Below are 17,952 nucleotides of genomic sequence, written 5' to 3' on the forward strand. Positions count from 1 at the left end.
TTCCACGCCAGAAACTTGTAGGTCTGATTTTTTATTTTAATAAAGGCACATGTGTGATTTTACAGCCAGTGCTCTGCTTTCTGTTCCATAGCGTAAATGAGAATCAGGTTTGGCAGTGCGGAACCAGCAGTATAAACATGGCACGTGGATATATCACTCACACCATTCACAATCTGCACTGTACCATCACTGATGTGTAGCCCATCTGCTCAAGGATTGTAAGCTGCAGAAGTTTGGGCTGTTGCTATGAATGTTGCAGGCTTGTTCAGGGTTCATTGGTCTTCCTTTATGTATACGATAGATACAGCATCTGAAAACACGCTTGCTCTTATTCATTGAATGCCTGCTCCACCATTCAATAAGATCATGGCTGATCTTTTCCACTGAGTGAAAAGGGGGACTCCATGTAACCTTAATGCATTTATTACTTTGGCAGGTACAGGTTGAGGAAGTGCAGTTTGCTTTCAGAATGCCCGACCCTCACAGCTAATCATTTAACAGGGAAGCGATTGTAGAAACACCGGAACAGGAATAGTCGTTTGATTATATAGAGTTTGAGTATTGCTGCAAAAAAGGGAAGTTTGCCAACTGCTCAGCACTCACTTCTCGTACAATATCAATTGTTGTTTGCTGCTTATATTGGTATCCTTGCAATGTGTCCTGATGAGTGCAAGACAAAAAGCTTCGACATATCAATTTTTTTTAGCACTAAAGGAATCCATCCTCCTCAGGTCAGCATTCAATTAGATCATGAGTTATATGTATTTTATCTCCGGCTACCTAGCCTGATTTCATAACCGATAATACATTTATTCAAACAAAATCTGCCAGTCCCAGTTTTGAAATTTCCAACGGAATCCACTTTAGCAGCATTGATTGTTTGCAGTGCATCAGCAGAGTTTTCAAAGATTGTTGCCAGCACTGGATAGTTTGATAATTATTGGTCTTAATATTAAAACAAATTTTAATCAACCTGCAAAAGGCCATTATCTCTTAATTAGGCTACTTCCAATCTTCTCATCATAACTCAATACCAATTTGATGTGACATTTAAACAATTAAACAACTGAAACCTTGGTTTCTCCTGGAGGCTGGACTTTAGTTTTGTGTTTTTCTTAATTTTGAGTATTGATTGCAACTTAGTGTGGAAATGGCAAAACATTTTGTAAATATTCCTTCAAACCCTTGGCTCAGGAGGGTGGCACAGTGATTAGCACTGCTGCCTCACAGTGCCAGGGACCCGGATTCAATTCCAGCCTCAGGTCGCTGGCTGTGTGGAGTTTGCATGTTTTCCCCATGTCTGCGTGGGTTTCTTCTGGGAGCTCTGATTTCCTCCCACACTCCAAAACTCATGCTAGTTAGGTGCATTGGTCATAGTAAATTGCTCCTTAATGCCCCAAGATGTGTAGGTTATTATTTATTAATTAATTTATTTATTAGTGTCATAAATAGGCTTACATTAACACTGCAATGAAGCCACTATAAAAATCCCCTAGTCGCCACACTCCAGCGCCTGTTCGAGTACACTGAGGAAGGATTTAGCATGGCCAATGCAATTAACTAGGGCTGTGGGAGGAAACCAGAGCACCCAGAGTAAGCTCACGCAGACACGGGGAGAACGTGCTGACCCTGCACAGACTGTGACCCAAGCCAGGAATCGAACACAGGACCTTGGCGCTTAAGGCAGCAGTGCTAACCACTGTGCCACAGTGCCACCCCATGGCAGATGGATTAGCCATGGGATGGCACAGGGTGGTGGGTAAGATATTCTGTCAGAGAATCAGCGCAAACTCAATGGGCTCAATGGTCTCCTTCTGCTCTGTGGAGATTCAATTCTATTCTAGGATTGCATTGTGTTGCAGCATGACTATTATGGCTGATCATTTCCATGCCTCTCCCTGATATCTTCATCCACAACCCTATCTGATTTATTTCCTGACTTCCCAGTTTATAACTTGGATCCTTTTTTGGACTAGATACCATAAGCGATTGATTGCTTGGATCAACTTTGCCGACCGACTTCACTATTTGTTCTTGGCAATTGTGAAACTCTTCTGCCTGCTGAGAAAATCCCATCCATTAAACTTATTTCCAGAACCACGAGTTTTATTTAGGCACAGAGTAAACCAAACAAAGCTTGTAATCCCAGCAAGACAATAGGTCTGCAGAGGTGGTGTGCCTATGCCAGGTGTGCCTGATACCACAGTACAATTATCAGCTCAAAGTAGGGTCCCAACACAGTTTGGCAATTGGCATTGATGTGTATAAAGACATAACTTAATGTAGCTGAGACCCTTTTCAACAGAACTCTGTGGTTTCTGTGTTCTACATTTGCACAGCATCAAAAGGATGAGTTATTGTTTATATCAGCAAACAATGACAAGATAAGAAAAGGTCAATATTGTTACATTATCTGATGACTGTACTCTTCTAATTTTATGATGCTAAATACAACCCGAATTATTAGTATAAATTCATGCTTTTATGTGGCAGAACCATCAGCTTGAATGTCCTTGCTTTTTAAACATTAATGTCGATGCAAATGAATCACGAGAAAGATTGTCAACTTTGAAAAGTAATTAAACTTATGGCAGCATCTGAATCGATGACTAAGCTGACTTTGCTTTGTTCTAACCTTCCATCTATTTGCAGCACCATGTTTTGTTATAACTCCTTCGGCTGATGCCTCCGTGTTGAGGGTTTGTACACATGTGGGAAAGTATCTGGCCCTTAATCTGCAACTGGTCAGGTCGACTTTTCAACATGTGGGAAATTGCAAGCCTGAGCACGTCATTCAGTGATGCAGTCTAATGGCATGTTCCTGAGATTGGGCTGCTAGCAAGGCATTGCTTGGAGCATCGAACAAAAACAGCATGCAGAATGTTTAGGCCTCGGAGTCACAATTTTAAAAGTTTAAAGTTTATTTATGTCACAAGTAGGCTTACATTAACACTGCAATGTAGTTACAGTGAAAATTCTCTAGTTGCCACACTCCAGCACCTGTTCAGGTACACTGAGAGAGAATTTAGCATGGCCAATGCACCTAACCAGCACATCCTTCAGACTGGAAGGAAATTGAAGCACCCGGAGGAAACCCACGCAGACACGGGAAGAATGTGCAAACTCCACACAGACAGTCACCCAAGCCCGGAATCAAACATGGGTCCCTGGCGCTGTGAGGTTTTGCTGACAGAATTCTTTAAAAGTGGCAGGGTTTGCCATGGGGAAATGTAAGCCTCAGACTTTTCAGCTGCTGAATGCTCATTTTTGGAGTCTATTGATGTGCTTCTTGGCCTTTTGGCTAAGATCAAGTGTAGTATCGACATGCTGCGCTTGGTTGAAGTCATTAGGTTACATTTCAGCTTCATTTGAAGCAATTTTTTAAAGTGGCATCTCGGCCTTTTGGCTAAGATGCAAATGAGATCAAGCCTTGGAGGAGGTGCAATGCCTATCCAATCAGTTTGGATCATGTAGATCACGCCCAAGACAGGAATTGAGAGCCCTGTCTTGTCAGCTTGGATTGGGAATGTCTCAACATGTCGAGACTCTGGATTGGACTTGATTTGATTGAATTGGAATAAAAACAAAACAAAAAAAAAATTTGTGCTCCAGAGGCTAAACGCAAGGAAGGGAGAAAGTAGCTCAGAACTCGCTGGCTGTCGTGCCAGATTGTCTGCTTTTCAGCTCATTAGATATACATGAATGTGAAGGACCTCATATCTCATGGCAGGGTGGGTGGGCTGCAATTCATCCACCCCACCGTTACCTCATTGGCTCAACTTTGGGGGGAGACATATTTAAATCACACCTGCGCACAAACCTTTATCTGCAGCCCAGGACCTGTCGTGACCACCAGCTAAAATGACCCCTAACAGACCCAAGCACACTGCTCTGAAGTCTACCACACCAGCTTAGGACCAAGTCACCAGTGCAGTCAGTGCTTGTGCGTCACGGAGGGGAACTGTCATCCAGTGCAGGCAGAGAATGAATCATCTCATCCGCTCTGCCAAGGGTAAGTCCACCTTCTCCTCACTCCCAGCTCACATTCTCACAAACCCATCAGGCATTCGCAGGCATACAATCCACGGGAGTCTCGCACACTGCTGGCACAAGGGACACCACACACACACACACACACTGCAACAGCATCTTCTCGTCACATCCGATACAGCTCACATCCTCAGCACTGACTGAGATCCACTTAGCACACGTGGATGGCACAGTGACACTTTGGTTAGCGCTGCTGCCTCACAGTGCCAGGACCCAGGTTCAATTCCAGCTTGGGTCACTGTCTGTGTGGAATTTGTACATTCTTCCCGTGTCTGCTTGGGTTTCTTCCAGGTGATCCGATTTCCTCCCACAGTCCAAAATGTGCGGGTTAGGTTGATTGGCTATGGAAAATTGTCCCTTAGCGTTAGGGGGATTAGTAGGGTAAATACATAGGATTATGGGAATAGGGCCTGGGTGGGATTGTGGTTGGTGCAGATTCGATGGGCCGAGTGGCTTCCTTTGACACTACAGGGATTCTATGATTTACACACAGAAGGCAGACATACTTATCATTTGCTGCAGTTTGTGTCCTGCTCCCAGTCTGTCCTTGAGATTTCATGCAGGCAAAGATCACCCACAACAACAGGGCCCAGACCAGAGGTGAAATGCCTGAACTCAGATCAGGAATGTGGCTGCACTGATCAGTGTCTCCCAAGCCAGTGAGCACCCATTAGCAGCTCCTGAGCTCCTCTGTGTAATTTGAGCCAATGGCTCATTGGGTGGGATTTTCCATCCACACTCGGCCCAAGGCCAGAAAATCCCGCCTGAGGTCACCACCATGGTCCGCCGCTCTGATTGCCATGGCGGGCGGGATGGGAAAATCCCACACAATATGTCTTCATCTATAACAGGCACCAACAGGGAGAGGGCCATCGGCAGCCAGCCCAATAGTCCCAGCTCCCAGACCAGCACAGATTCAGATCCACTGCAGACAGAGGCAGGGTCACCCAAAATCACTGACACTCGGAGGACTGCTGGAGGTGAGGCTTCTGCAGATTCAGCGTCAGATGATCGGCCATAATAGATTTGTTGCAGCTACAAAGATAGACAGGAGCATATTAGGCAGGTTGTCACCATAACCAGGTTAGGACAGAGCATGGAGGAGGCCATCTGTTTTCAGTCTGATGTCATTGCGTCAAAATGCCAGTACACGCAGGACAACATTGGCAGGATGCTGACTGCCACAGATACCTTAGTTCAGGACTTTGCTTTGTGCCAGGACCTACACTCCATCTGTTTAAGTATAGGTGGGATTCCTCAGTGGCTAGGTCAGATAAGCAGGGTCCCCATCAGCCAACACTCCAGGGCCATCCATCCAAGTGACTCCAAGAATGTTCAGCAACTCCCAATCCCCTTTGCTACCGAACCCCATCAGCTCCAGCTCCATAGGCCAAGGAGGGTGCACCAGCCCCACAGCAAGAGATTGTGCGCTATTCTATTAATCCAGAAAGCTCAACTAATGTTCTGGGAATCTGGGTTCAAATTCCATCATGCCAGATGGTGGAATTTGAATTCAATAACAAAAAAAATTTAGAATTAAGAATCTACTAATGATCATGAAACCATTGTCAAACGTCGGAAAAACCCACCTGGTTCACCAATGTCCTTTAGGGAAGGAGATCTGCCATCCTTACCTGGCCTACATGTGACTCCAGAGCCACAGCAATGTGGTTTGACTCTCAACTGCCCTCTGTAATGGCCTAGCAAGTCACTCAGTTGTCACCACCACCTTCTCAAGGGCAACTAGGGAAGGGCAATAAATGCTGGCGAACCAGTGATGCCCATGTCCCAAGAATGAATAAAAAAACATGCACAATTCCTGACTCCACAGGCTGTCTGTATATATTCTCTGCAGCTTCCAGTCCACATGATTAACAACAAGAATGTATTAAGATGGCAGTGCAGAGGGGTGAAAGCAGATGAGATCCTGCAAACTATCAGTCTGTGACACTCACACTAATGGTCTGTGCCACTAGCTGACCTGCGTATTTATTTTTCCCTCCACTCCCAATTTCCTGCCTTCATCTCCTGATGACACTGACTCAGGCTGTGAAACTGTTCCACACATAATGACCATTTTGCTTACATTCTCATTGCTTTCTGATGAAGAAGCTTCTGCTGGATTTGTAGTTGGATTTATTTGCGATTATTATTTATTGCTTGCAGTTAACTGAATTGTTTTGATGACGGTTCGGAATAATGCCAACGAGCGCATGTTTGAGTCCTGGTCTGGCTGAGGTAAAACTGGGACCTGCTTTTCGGTCTCACGGCTAAGTGCGGGAGGCAATGGTAAACCACCACTGACAAAAGCTGTCACTGGAAATGGCTCAGGGTAAAAGCACAGTGTGCTATGAGCCAAGGACCTACCTTTGGGCAGAGGGCTCCTGGGATGGAATGCATTGTTAGATTAGTGGAAATATCTTTTCTGCATCCACCTTATCAAACATCGCCCAAATTATAAAGCCCTTTAATCGTCAACTCTTCTATTTTCCAGAGAATATCGCTCCCGTTTGAGCAGGCTGTCCTAACCATGATTCCCCCTCAGGCACACAGCTACATATCAGTTCATATTCCAAACAGGCACCGGACTATGATGACTAAGGGAATTTCACAGTAACTTCATTGCAGTGTTAATGTAAGCCTTTCTTGTGATTAATAAATGAACTTTATTAACACTTCTCACGCCTCACTACCTCCCCCTTCATCTTTATTAAAGTCAGTTGAAAGAAAATGCCAGATCAACTTTTCCAGCTTCAGAAATGGAGTTCACTCTGGCAAACCTTACTCTGAAAAGAAAATACCCGAATGATTTATTATAATTGCCAGCCGTTTTATTCAACATGGATTAAAGAATCCCACGGCAATAGAATAGTCAAACATTAGCAATGGAAACTGCAAAGCAGACCCAGCACCAAATAACAACTGAAAATCACTGGATTGCTTTCCTGCGCCAATATATAGTTCATTAAAGTTCCACTCTTGGCACATTGGCTGCATTCCTTCATTCTCCCGTGGGACTTGCAAGGGTGCTAATGTCACCATCAGGCTTATTTTCCCAGAAGTGAACACTAGCTCTCTGTAATACTGTTACTGCACTCTGGACATTTATATGAAAATTAATCAACTAACATTTGACAGAAAAGAAAACGCTGGCAATAGGATTGTCAATCATGTAGGGGAGAAGTCCACCTCAATGTACTATGTTCTTGACGAAATAACTAACCAACACAATGGGCAGGACTTTTCAGCCTCGCTCACCTCGAAACTGGAAAATCCTGCCTGAAGTCAATGGGCCTTTCCGTGGTCCGCCCCTCGCCTGCTCCAATTCCCCTGGTGGGTGGGACGGTAAAATTCACCTCAATGTCACTCTGGAATGAGATCGCCAGAACTTTTCAGTTTATATCCTACAGACTGCACAAGTGGCACAGGGTGGCACAGTGGTTAGTGCTGCTGCCTCATGGCACCAGGGACCTGGGTTCGATTCCCAGCTTGGGTCACTGTCTGTGCGGAGTTTGCACTTTCTCCCTGTGTTTGCATGGGTTTCCTCTGGGTGCTCCGGTTTCCCCCCACAGTCCAAAGGACGTGCTAGTTAGGTGCATTGCCTGTGCCAAAATTCCCCCTCGGAGTATGCAAACAGGTGTCGGAGTGTGGCAACTAGGGGGTTTTCACAGTAACTTCACTGCGGTGTTAATATAAACCTACTTGTTTACATTAAATAAACCTTAAACTTTAGCTCTGCCTTGAATATTTTTGTCTCACAAGACAATTAAGCTTGGCATATACAGCTCCTCATATTCAACACAGATATTTACAATAATCAAGGAAGGTTTCAGAAGAAATACGTCAACCAGATGTACAAATTCAAGGTATGAGAGGTTTGAGATGCATTAGGCTCACAAGGTTGCTACTTGTGAATTGGGTGCTTAGATTATCCAAGATGGCAGCAGAGTCCAAGTGATCTTCACGGCAACTGCCTGCCTTTATGTAGTAACTTCAACACAATAAAGCTTTATAGGACCATCATTGAACAAAATGTGGCACCAAACCTCTTGAGGAGATACTTGGGCAGAAGTCCACAAGCTCAGTCAAAGAGATAAGTGTTAGGGAGCATCTTCAAAGAGCAAAGCAAAACGGAGGGTGAGAGGTTTTAGGGAGGGAATTCCAGAGCTTACGGCAATGCAGCTGAAAGCACAGCCACCAACGGCAGAGCAATTAAAATCAGGGCTCCTCAACACATTGGAGTTAGATTAGTGCAGATAATATCAATGGGTTGTAGGAGGCTGGGGAAGAATATAGAGATAAGGAGGGGAAAGGCCACAGTAAGAATCTGACAACAAGCCGACGGAAATGTTAAAACCAAGAAATGGCCAGATGAGGAGCGAATAGGGGGTGAATGGGTCTTAGTGCAAATTAGGCTATCAGTTGCAGAGTTTTGGATAACCCCAAATTTATGGAGGGTGCAAGATAAGAGCATGGTGGCACAGTGGTTAGCACTGCTGCCTCACAGCACCAGGGACCCAGGTTCGATTCCTGGCTTGGATCAGTGTCTGTGTGGAGTTTGCACATTCTCCCCGTGTCTGTGTGGGTTTCCTCTGGGTGCTCCAGTTTCCTCCCACAGTCCAGAGATGTGCACGTTAGGTGGACTGGCCGTGCTAAATTGCTTTATAGTGCCAGGGGGATTAGCTGCGGTAAATACATGGGGTTATGGGGATAGTGTCTGGGTGGGATTGTAGTCGATGCAGACTGGATGGACAAAATGGCCTCCTTCCACAACGAAGGGATTCTATGGTTCTAAGAGACCAGCTAAGTGTGCACTGGAATAGTCAAGTTCAGGGGTAACAAAGGCATGGATGAGGGTTTTCAGAGCAGCTGAGCTGAGATTGGGTTGGAGTTGAGCAATGTTCTGGAGGTGAAAACAGATAGTCACACGATGGTTTGGAAAAGTTAAATTAAATCAGGTTGCAAAACACAAAACTGTTCATTATGAAAGGAATTCACAAAGAGAGATATTTTGATTTTTTTTTAATGTTTAAGCTCTCCCAGTGGAATATCTATACTGAAAATAAGAATTCTTTTCTCAAAACCATGTTTTAGTAAGTGCTTTCTGATCCAAAAATACATTCCATGTTTATTTCTCTAATACTGATGCCTGTCACAGTGAGAACGACATGATTCCCAGCTGCCACTGAATTGTGTAAGGCAGTGCATTGAACAGCGCAAGTTTCAATTGGAGACACATCCAGCACCTGATCTCCAGTCTGAACATAAGCTGCTTCAATTTTACTTGTAACATTGGATCTAACGTCAGCCACACACAATCTAATTAGATTTCCACTGGCCTTTAATGGCGAAAGTACATCCAATCCCTGGGTTTGCGCTGAGTTGTTGATCAGTACGGCAATGTGGATGCCCTGAAATCAACCCAGCACAGGAGGAGAAACACCAGCTATGGCCACTGCTGAAAGTGGGTGATGTACCAAAATGCAATGTTTTCCCAGACTGTCTATCCCAGGAGAAAAGACATAAGCACAGAACCAGAACCAGGAAAAGAGAATGCAATGTGTGTTTATAGGTAGGGAATATTTGGAATATTTGGCAAACTGTATCCCTCCCTGTTTACAGAATTAAATCCCCAATACAGAGCCTGGAAAATGGGACTAATGTAAGCAAGGCAAGCATTAGCTCTCTGAGGATGGGAAATGTTTAAGTGACTCTGAGGGATAAAACAAAGATTGGATAAGTGTTCATTTTCTTCGCCACAGGGTCATCCAACGGTTTTCTGTGGTTTCTTAACCAGCTGTTTGTAATTATACAGGGATGTATTAATATTTAACTGGAGGAGTTACGAAGCAGAGAGCAGGACTGTGTAATGTCTCTGGTGTTAGCAGAGTAGATTTTAGGATTTGTTTTAGCTATGGGCACTTTTACTGAAAATTCCTGGTGTTTTGGAAGAACAAACAGTTCAAAAGTTATTACCCAACTGGTTAAACGTGGTCAGCAGGGTTGGAATTTCGTTACACAATGGAGCAGTTTCACAGAGCAGGATCGGACCAAATAAAGTCTTCCACCAAGCTATGCAAATGAGTGGTTCTAATCGAATGCTTAATCAGCCAAAACCATATACAAGTGACCTCTTTCTCCTCTCTACTGCCTAAAGCCAGTCTTACAGGGCACGCTTTATTTTCTAAATTGCGTCATATTTCTCACCTTTGGCATGTCTGCACGTTCTAATGAGGATGATGTGGAGATGCCGTCGTTGGACTGGGGTAAACCAGAAAGAAATCTCACAACACCAGATTAAAGTCCAACAAGTTCATTTGCAGCAAACGCTCCAAGCTTTCGGAACACATTGTTCCTTCGAACTCCCAGCCACCTGATGAAGGAACAACATGTTCCGAAAGCTTGGGGCGTTTGCTACAAATGAACTTGTTGGACTTTAAGCTGGTGTTGCAATATTTCTTTCCATTCTAATGAGGACGGCTATCTAATAGGCGCAAAGCAAGTGTGAGTAATTTTCTGAAGCTTGCTGAACAAGGCACGGACACAATTGAGTGGCACGGTGGCACAGTGGTTAGCACTGCTGCCTCACAGCGCCAAGGACCCGGGTTTGATTCCAGCTTGGGTCACTATCTGTGCAGAGTGTGCTTGTTCTCCCTGTGTCTGCATGGGTTTCCTCCTACAGAGCGAAAGACATGCTGGTTAGGTGCATTGGCCATGCTGAATTGTCCCTCAGTGTACCCAAACAGGTGCCAGAGAGTGGTGAGTGGGGGATTTTCACAGTAACTTCACTGTAGTGTTAATGTAAACAGGCCTGTGACACTAGTAAATAAACTAATAAAATCTTAAAGCAAATGTACTGTTAACTGACAGAAAGACTCAATGTAAAACTCCTGCTCCTGCTATTTGGCACTGACTGGCATAAGATGCTGTGGCAGTCACATGAAAGCAGTATGTGAATCTGATCTCCCTGTGCACCACTTCATGTAACCTTTGCACCCATGTCTCTCCATAAAGAACTGGAATCAGGAACCTTCTTAGAAACAACTTAATTATGACTTTTCTAGTGTAACAATGTTCTTCCCTTTGCTGGTTTACACATGCTAGATGATATTTTGGTGAGGGCGGCTATGTAACCCACATCCTGCCCTCAGCCAAAGCTTTCTGTAATAAGGTTTTATGGGACATGAGGAAAAAAGCGTTGTGTAATTCCGCCCTCAAGAAAACTTGCTGTGAAAAACAAATGATGCCCTTTAATCTGTCTACATGCCCGTGTTGTGCTCATTTTAAAAACTTTTTTTGTCAATTTTTCTCCCCTTTCCAAGCAGTGGGCACAAGGGTGGTCAGGTGCCCTGCAGCACCTCACCCAGGTAGCAATGATTTTACATGTGATTTTTGATGGTGAGTCTGAGCGCAGGTATGAAAGCGTGGGCAGCACACTGGCACAACGGTTAGCACTGCTGCTCATAGCTCCAGGGATTCGAGTTTGATTCCAGCCTTGGGTGTCTGGCTGTGTGGAGTTTGCATGTTTCTTCTGTGTTTGCGTGGGTTTTCACCAGGTGTGTGTGTGCATGCGTGTGTGTGAACTCTATCCTGTCCAGGCACGCGGCATGGAGAGGTTGCTGTAGTGGGTCGCTGCAGTGATCCATTGTCTGTAACATTGTCTCAAGGAGAAGGAAGAGGAAGAGATGAAAGGCAACCTCATCCCATCCTCATACACACACACACACACACACACACACACACACACACTAACCCATGGGTACAGCCATTATTGGAGTTAGACAATGCAGTGCTTGTTTGGAATTGAACCTCCCTGGACTGTATGGCCTAACTAGTCACTGGGTTAACCTCATTGCCACTGGGAGATATTTGAGATCTCTGGAATCTGAATTCCCAAGTAAATCCCAGCAACAAATGTGGAATGCCCATTTGAGTGGTAGCATGTTAAGTATTCGCTGGATCGAGTTTGCAACATGAGTAATGTTGACTAACCCCGCGTCCAACTGGTATGCCCCCATCCTCAGTATCTTGGCACAAATACCATATCAAATTCAAAGCATATGTTGCCTCCCCTCCCTGCCAGTAAACAGAGTGCTGATGCCAAGCCTTTAACTTCAGAATTCTTGAGGTTCCCGAGAAATTCTCCTGGAATTGCCCCAAAAGTTGCCCTCTGCCATGAGGGGAGAGGACCAGAAGATACATCAGTTCTCTTCCCCCAGAACGTGAGCTGTTCTTCAGTCAGGATGCATCTGAAACCTGTCCCCAAAATGCCGCTTCCCTCGTAGCGGGCAATCAGCCTGCCCTCCGCATTCTCCAAATTCTGGAATTTCGGCAGTATTGATCCTGCCTCCACCATCTCCTTTGCCACCAAGGTTGTGGACCCCAGCAGAATATGGCATTCCATCGACTGGCCAGACAAGGAATGAGTGAAACTCAAGGGAAGCATCAGGAAGATTTTAAACCTGAATCCCAGGTGTGCAATACAACAGATTTTTGTTTGACTGCTCATCACCTGTCTTGCCGATTACAAAATATATTGATTACGGTTGGCCTCTACTTTCTCAGGAGACTAAGGGAGTTTGGCACGTCCGCTATGACTCTTGCTAATTTTTACAGATGCACCTTAGAAAGCATTCGTTCTGGTTGTATCATAGCTTGGTACGCTCCTGCTCTGCCCAAGACTGCAAGAAACTGCAAAGAGTTGTGAACATAGCCCATCCATCACACAAACCAGCCTCTCGTCCATTGACTCCATCTATGCTTCCTGCTGCCTTGGAAAAGCAGCCAGCATAATCAAAGACCATACGCACCCCGGGTGTACTCTCTTCCACCTTCTTCCATTGGGAAAAAGATACAAAAGCCTGGGATTTGACTCAAGAACAGCTGCCATCAGACTTTTGAATGGACCTACCATATATTAAGCTGATCTTTCTTTACATCCTAGCTATGACTGTAACACTACATCCTGCACCCTCTACTTTCCTTCTCCCCTTTGTACTCTATGAATGGTATGCTTTGCCTGTACAGCGTGCAAGAAACAATACTTTTTACTGTACCCCAATACATAAAACAATGACAAATCAAATCTGCGGCTCTGGGAATTGTGGCCTTATACAGTCAGCTTGTGGCATTAGCCGACTCTAGATTATCATTGCCAACTCTCCGCGAGGGAGTTAGGGCCTGGGTTTTCCTGGCTGGGCTGAATCAGAGGGCCACAAGGGAAGAAAAGAAAGGGATTAAAAAAAACAATTACGGTCATTTTATTGGAACTGGAGGCAGAGAGGTCGGAAACAAATACGTGAGAAATATTCAATTCACTTAGGATTGATGTAAAAGCAATTGTAAGAGAAGCAGCCTAGCCTTGAATATCACCATCTACAGTAACTGCATTTCTAACTGCCAGATAGTCGATATCCAACATCAGATTAAAGTCTCTATCATTCTAGTTAATCCAACAATGTGAGAACTAATATCCAGCTCCTGTTTAATGTTGACCTTCTCGGGGGCAATTAGGAATGTGCAATAAACACCTGGCTAGCCAGCGGCGCCCTCACTCTGCGAAAGAATATTAAAAAAAAGCACTTTGAAATAACGGATTAGATAATGCAGCTATTGATTCATAAAACTGCAGCATATAAATCAATATATTCTTGTCATCCTCACAAGGGAGCTGTGGCTGGGACTGTTTTCCATTTTTCAGGCATTTTCTATTGATTTTCTTTTAAAGAAAAGGCCACACTGTAATGGCCAAACAAATGGCCAAGAGGCAAAACAAATAACAGACCGGCATCCAACCTGGAATCCAACAATATTTCAGACTTCTCAAGGCAATTTGGAACAATATGAATGTACCCGATAGATGGCGTTGTGACTGGTCTCCTCCCACTGACTGCACACCTGGGTCCCTGATTCTGACAGCACTGTAGATCTACAGTATAATCTTCAGAGAACAAAGGGCGGCACGGTAGCATAGTGGTTAGCACTGCTGCCTCACAGCGCCAGGGACTCGGGGTTCAATTCCCACCCTCGAGTCACTGACCATGTGGAGTTTGCACGTTCTCCCAGTTTCCTCCGGCCACTCTGGTTTCCTCCCACTGTCCAAAGATGTGTGGGTTAGGATAATTGGCCCTAGTGTCAGAAGTATTGACAGGGTAAATGTGTGGGGTTCCGGGAGTAGGTGGGATTATGGTTGGTGCAGACTCGATAGGCCACATGGCCTCCTTCTGCACTATAGGAATTCTATGATAACAAAAGAACCAACTGTGGTAATGTAAGCACAAGGAGCTGACTCAAAGGTCCAGAAAGAAAGTTCCCAATAATTCCAGAAGTAGGATGAGGGGTAAACCTTTTAGAACTCAGGTGAGGAGAAATTTCTTCACTCAGAGAGTGTGAAGGTGTGGAATTCACTACCACAGAACGTAGTTGAGGCAAAAACATATGATTTCAAGAAGAAATTAGATATAACTCATGGGGCTAAAGGGACCAGAGATAGGGGGGGGGAATGGAGGATCAAGGTATTGAACATGATGTTCAGCTATGAACATGAATTTGAGGATTGGAACTGTTCATTTGCCCCAGTGTTGACATGGCCCAAGTGCCTACCGGCTAATACCGGAGATGAGGGGATTGGACTATGAAGAGAGACTAAATAGACTGGGTCTGTACTCGTTGGAGTTTAGAAGGATGAGGGGGGATCTTATAGAGATGTATAAGATAATGAAGGGGATAGATAGGGTAGAGGCAGATACATTCTTCTCGCTTAGAAAGGATAGCAGGACTAGAGGGCACAGCCTCAAGATAAGGGCGGGGGGGGCAGTTTAGATCAGAGTTGAGGAGGAACTTCTTCACTCAAAGGGTGGTGAACCTCTGGAATTCTCTGCCCGTTGAAGTGGTGGAGGCTACCTCGCTAAATATATTTAAGTCACGGGTAGATAGGTTTTTGATAGACAAGGGAATTAAGGGTTATGGGGAGAAAGCGGGAAAGTGGAACTGATCCACTTCAGATCAGCCATGATCTTATTGAATGGCAGGGCAGGCTTGAAGGGCTAGATGGCCTACTCCTGTTCCTATTTCTTATGTTCTTACCTTGTACTCTCCCAATTGTTACCTTCAAATTAGCTGATTCAAAGAGCAGAAACTGATGGCTTAATGCACACGGAGTGGCAAGGAGTATGGTACAGCTGTGATCATATGCCTGGTTTGCACAATAGTGTTTTCATATTGCTGAACATGAAGGGAGAAAAGCAGTCAACTCAGATTTGTCTCCTCAATGCTGGTCCCAACTGGAAATAAAAGCACATGCGTGGACCATGGAGCAAAGTCCCATGTTCTTATGGTCATACACTGAAGCAAGTTTGCCTTGGAGAATCAGCACTACTGGCTGTGTTGTAGCTTGGTTTACAGTTCATAATGGTAGCAGGTCATCATGTTAAATGGCAGGGCAGGCTTGAATTGCCTACTCTGGCTCCTAATTCCTATATTCCTATGTGTGGTTTCTCCTGCTCCCAGTTCAGGATATGATAACTAAGGAGCTGGAAAGAGGACCCAGTGACCGTGAGTTTAAATTCCCCTCTGGTGAGCGGTGAAATTGAATTCAATAAATCTGGTGAAATACAGGCTGGCATCACAAGGAAAATAACTGTGATGGCTTGTTACTAACCCAACTTGTCCATCAATGTCTTTCAGGTGAGAGAACATGTCACTGCTACCCAGTCTGACCTTTATGTGACTCCAATTCCACATAGTGTGACAGATTTTTTTTAACACCTCTTGCTTTGGCCCAACAAGTCACCCGTCTTGTGAAAACTAAAAGCTGCAAGTTCTACACATGCCACCACTGCCTTTGCAGAGGGTCATGGAGTGGGCAAGAATTGTGTCCCAGCCTGCATCATCCCTATTCCAAATATGAGGTGAAAGAAAGGGTTCACCCCTTTGAATAAGGGGTAGAAACAGGATGGACTGTGATGCTCGCAGGAGTCAAAATAGACTCTTGGTACTTAGTATGATTTGATTTGATTTGATTTATTATTGTCACATGTATTAACATACAATGGAAAGTATTGGTTCTTGCGCACCATACCGAAAAAGCATACTGTTTATAGGGGAGGAAACAAAAGAGTGCAGAATGTAATGTTACAGTCATAGCTAGGGTGTGGAGAAAGATCAACTTAAAGATCATGGTAGATCCATTCAAAAGTCTGCCAGCAGCAGGGAAGAAGCTGTTCTTGAGCGATTGGCATGTGACCTCGGACTTTTGTACCCTTTTCTTAATGGAACCCTGTAAACTCCAACTGTATGAAGTCTCCAACCGGAAAATGGTCACGTGAGCCTGGTATCAGGAGGCTGCCAGCTCCCTGGAACCGCAGCCCAGCATTAATCATTGTCTTCAGGAAGAAAAGGGGGAGAGGGAGATGGAGGGAAAAGCCAGGCTTGGGGAAAGCAATTGAGAGCGTTCTCTGGGGTTTTGTCAGCAAAAATATAAATGCATCAGAAATACTCTCGCGGTTAAGATTTTATCCCTTGTGGCTTGAACCATGCCATACTGAAACATCTTTTAAATAAGTACGTGACCCTTTTGACTTTCCTCTTTCAAATACTGCCCGATTCTGGCAGCTCTCTTCAAGGAGCCAGTGGCCTGTTTCTAAATTCATAAATCATTACTTTCAACTAATAGTCCATTCACCGAGATTCTCAGAAACGTTTCATCTCATTGAATATCTCATAATTACAAATTTCAATTCCTGTTCACTCAAACTTTTCAGGTGATAAAAGGGAATATTTTGGTTTAGTGCAAGGAGCCAAATTTGACCCAGCTCCCCAAGGATCTGACTTTTTCCCTGCCTTTCTTGTGATTCATTAATCAGAAAGTTCAGGCTTTTGTTTTATTCATTTACAGGATGAGAGCATCACTGGCTGGGCCAGTATTTATTGCCCTTTCCTAACAGCCTTCCATTTCAGAGACCATTTGAGAGTCTTCCACATTGTTTTGGATCTGGAGTCCTATGTAAGGCCAGTAAGAAGACTCACAACACCAGGTTAAAGTCCAACAGGTTTATTTGGAATCACAAGCTTTCAGAGTGCTGCACCTTCATCAGGTGAGTTGGTGAAGGCCAGATCAGGTAAGAACGGCAGATTTCCTTCCCTAAAGGATATTAGTGAACTAAATGAGTTTTTACAACAATTGGCACTGGTTTCACAGTCATCATTAGACATTTACTTCCAGATTTTTTATTGAATTCAAATTTCACCATCTGCCATGGTAGAATTTGAACCCAGGTCCCCAGATTTTGCTCTGGCTCTCAGTGACAATATTGCTATGCCACTCTCCAGTCAAGGTTTTAGCATCGTATTTCTCACATTTTACACCTCGTAATGCTGATATGTGGGTCAGTCCAGGTTTCTCTATTACTTACGATTTGTCTGAATGCATTAGAAGCAGCCATGTCTTAACAAAGTGCTGGAAGGATTTTTGTATGTGTTGCAAAATTCTTCACTGAAAAAAAATTCTGTGGCAAGGGCTGCTACCTCCAAATTCCATAAGGTGCAGTATATTACCGACCTGTGAAAGAACGGATGAATCTGCTGTGACATTATCATCTCAATTCATTAAATATTTAACAGACTCTGGCCTTTATGAGGAGGTTGAAAGAGTTGTAAGAGGATATTATATCAAATGAATTTCATGACTCATGTCTGCATTGGCTAATTTAAGATACGGTCTGGAATTTCTGCACAGGAGCAAGGCTAACTACCTCAAAGAATGACAAATCATTACACAGGAAAGAATGAAAGATAATCAAGGAGTGCTGGATTCTTTTGTTTTACATGTCATGCCAATATTGTTGTGATACATGTGCTCCCACCATTGGTCTCAGTAATAAATGGCATCTTGATGCGTGGCAT

General features: G+C 44.3%; 1 protein-coding gene and 1 non-coding gene across 3 annotated transcripts in view; one reads left to right on the forward strand and one right to left on the reverse strand.

Annotated features, from left to right (window-relative positions):
• The window catches only part of lhfpl6 (LHFPL tetraspan subfamily member 6), a 169,627-nt gene that overhangs the window by 51,420 nt on the left and 100,255 nt on the right, over nucleotides 1–17,952 (reverse strand). The window lies entirely within an intron of this gene.
• On the forward strand, nucleotides 3,282–3,479 carry LOC145349622 (U2 spliceosomal RNA). The gene has a single exon (XR_013888126.1). It is a non-coding gene; the product is annotated as a U2 spliceosomal RNA (small nuclear RNA).

This window comes from Carcharhinus amblyrhynchos, chromosome 10, assembly GCF_965287045.1.
Source record: "Carcharhinus amblyrhynchos chromosome 10, sCarAmb.v2.hapA, whole genome shotgun sequence".
In the NCBI taxonomy this organism is placed as follows: Eukaryota; Metazoa; Chordata; class Chondrichthyes; order Carcharhiniformes; family Carcharhinidae; genus Carcharhinus; species Carcharhinus amblyrhynchos.